The sequence below is a fragment of the Amblyomma americanum genome, chromosome 4 (assembly GCF_052857255.1).
Source record: "Amblyomma americanum isolate KBUSLIRL-KWMA chromosome 4, ASM5285725v1, whole genome shotgun sequence".
Classification (NCBI taxonomy): domain Eukaryota; kingdom Metazoa; phylum Arthropoda; class Arachnida; order Ixodida; family Ixodidae; genus Amblyomma; species Amblyomma americanum.
In genome coordinates this window covers 181,916,719-181,919,948 of record NC_135500.1, presented here as the reverse complement: position 1 = coordinate 181,919,948, position 3,230 = coordinate 181,916,719, and the positions used below count along the sequence as shown (strand labels likewise).

The 3,230-nt window shown below is 48.1% G+C and overlaps 1 pseudogene; it reads right to left on the bottom strand.

Moving 5' to 3' along the window:
- Nucleotides 1-2,801: 2,801 nt before the first annotated feature.
- On the bottom strand, nucleotides 2,802-2,924 carry LOC144130689 (U2 spliceosomal RNA; annotated as a pseudogene).
- Nucleotides 2,925-3,230: the final 306 nt, after the last annotated feature.

Sequence of the window (3,230 nt, the reverse complement as noted above, 5' to 3'; positions counted from 1 at the left end):
TTCTCTCTTCCCCTTCTCATTCTCGTCATCCTCTTCTCCAGTGCAGGGTAGCCAACCAAAACACTCTTCTAGTTAGCATCCCTTCCTTCCCTCTTCCTCTTTATCTCTCTCTTGCTTAGAGTCTACGACTCTATGGTATAGTCATTTATGGTCGTTAATAATATTACAAGGGAAGCCAGATGCAAGTAGCACATGAAATGTATCCTGTCAGGGACATGAGACGCTCAAGCGGTGTGTCATTCACAGAGTATTTTACCAATCGCATACTCACAAATGCTGCGCAACCTCGCGGCGACTCTTGTGCCTGTATTTGCAGTAGCCACTATCAAACCCATCGCGTCTTAAATGAAGATACATTCTGCGAGAGACGTCGTGCTTCGCATAATTTCTGCCCAGGTCGTCTGGCGCCAAGGGAGCGGAAAATGGCGGGCTAAAAGCCATTCTCGGCGCGTGAGAAATAAAAAAAAGAAGCAAAGGGCTGCCCAGAGCAAGGGCCAACCTTGCTTGGCGAGCCGTCGCGAACCAAGAGCGTGTCCGATTCCAGTCACGGCCTCGGGAGTCGCTGACAAATCAGGCCTCGCTCGACCAGGTACCGGCCAAGAGGCAGTGCTGCAGCGTCGCGATTTATGGCGCGAACGGGGACACAAACACAACTGCGTGACCGCGCATGAGGTTCCTAATTAATTCAGCGCGGCTGCGCGCTGACAAATGGCCTCGGTCTGGCGCCGAAAGAAGCGCTCAGCCGAAGGGGCCACCGCCGCGCGCTATGCCCATCACGGAGCAGCAGCGGCCTCCTCCCCCTGCAAATCGAGTTAGGATGACGGCGCCCTTTAACCTCCTTAGAGCCGAGCACCTGCGCTCTCTCCGGCCACGAAAGCGCCTTTCCAGCGGCGAAAAGGAGCTGCTCATTCAATTTGGCGCGGTGCAAAATGCGCGCGAAACGAGGGCCTTCTGCGGTTCCTCCGGGGTTACAAGAGCCGCGTCTCGAGACGGAGCGCACGGCGCGCATCAAAGCCAACTCTTGACTTAGTTAGGACACATTTTGGCTCTGGGCGCGCACGCGTGCCGAGTTTCGGCCTCGGCGTCGAGACCTGCGCACGGATGACGGCCGCCCACCCATTGTGCGGCGCCGACCGGCGAACATTCTTGGCCAAATCTCAAAGGCGCGTATCGCCCGAAAAAAAGCTAGGTTTCTTGCGTTCTTTTTTGTTTTGTTTCTCGGGTATCTCGGCGCAACGTCCGTATCACTGATGGACGAGGCCTGGTGGGAGAGGAGAGGATAAATTCGAGGTTTCTGCTCACGCTTCTGAGCTGCCTGATCTTGTTGCCTCGGTGAAGGAGCTCGTATGAATTTGTAACGTGTGCCCAGAACAGATCGCCGGAGTGCGAAAGATAATGGTACAAAGACGTAACAGCCACTCGAACATTAAGACAGACGCTTTGAAAGAGAAGCCCGAGGTCCAGGAAAATTGTAATGGACCAGGCGCGCCCGGTAGCGTTTTCTGTGGCTTTTGAGAGAAAAAATGCGTTGAACCAGGTGCCGCACTAATTAACGACCTTAGTCGTGTCAGAAAGCATGATTCAGCCCAGAAAGGTGGTTCTTGCTCGTGCACATTTAAAAGCGACCACTCAGTTGTGCTTTTATCGGCAGTGTCAGTACGCTGCAGAATTTTTGTCATTTCACCTCAAATAACTTAGCATCATTTAGCAGCTATCAACTCTGGTTCAGAGATTGCATACTGCACTGTAGAAAGATCGCTCAGTAAGAACTTAGGGAGGCCAACTTTGACCCAATAGACATATGTTCATCCTCACCTCTAGATGTGGCAAAGTGTAAACTTCTAGGCGTTGTTGTAATCATCGCCTTCAGCTTATCGACGTGCACCTTAGCGTGTCTTGGGATCGTGAATTGAGAGAGATGCAGTCGAAGCCGGATATATCGATTTTGAACGGAATCGCGAAATAGTTATATATACCGATAATTCAGGATAGGAGGATTTTAAAAATGTTTGCTGATTTTTCTTTTAAAACCTATGGCAGAGACGTAGTGCGGTCTGGGAAAGTGGATTGTACAGCAAAGCGGACGCTGTGTCCTTGATAGAGTTCAATAATTAGACGATTAATTACCAGAAGGTCAGTAAGCAGCATTTTTATATTAAATTTTAGGTGGCAAGATTATATTGAGAAATTGAAGGTCGTAAACGACGAAAGTGAGCCCAGTTTTTAATTTTGTTAATTGGCTATGTAGTTCGAGATATCGAACGTCAAAAATACGCGCTTGAATGCTCGCTGAGTTGGCCTTTTCGCATTGCGTATTTATAAAATGGCCCGGTGCGCACGGTATCGTCACCGAAATCAAGGCAACTTCTTCTACACAATCAAATACACAAGCGGCGTCTGTTTTGATGCGTAAAAAAAGAAAAAAGATTCATTTTTATGAATAGTCAATGCGGGAAGGCCAACTCAACGAGCATTCAAATGCGCACTTTTACGTTCGATATTTCGAACCACATTGTCGATTAAAAAAACTATACGAACCAGCCTAACCTTCAATGTTTACGGCCTTCAATTTCGCACTATGGCATATCCCCCTAAAGTCAAAAATAAAAAATATATTAGTTAATTTAGGGAATTATCCGGCAATTATTCATCCAAATCAGGTGCATAATGTCCACCTTGCTGTACAATCCACCTGCACAGACCGCACCTACGTATCTCCCGAAAGTTTTAAAATAAAAATATGCAAAACTTAAAAATTCTTTTTTTATAAAAAAATATGGCAGTAGATCAGCTTTTTATTTATTTAGTTGGCCGATCCCGGAGGCAGTGCAATACCGGGCCAACCCGTGGCGGAGGTGAAGCAAGCTTCAAGCACTCCGCCGCATTCGAAAAATAAGTTTAATGCCTTGGGCCCTTAAACTTATTTTTCGAATGCGGCGGTGTGCTTGAAGCATAGTTTAATGCCTTGGGTCTGTTCCCGGGTTCGAACCCGACCGCGGCGGCTGCGTTTTTATGGAGGAAAAACGCTAAGGCGCCCGTGTGCTGTGCGATGTCAGTGCACGTTAAAGATCCCCAGGTGGTCGAAATTATTCCGGAGCCATCCACTACGGCACCTAATTCTTCCTTTCTTCTTTCACTCCCTCTCTTATCCCTTCCCTTACGGCGCGGTTAAGGTGTCCAACGATATATGAGACAGATACTGCGCCATTTCCTTTCCCCAAAAAAACAAT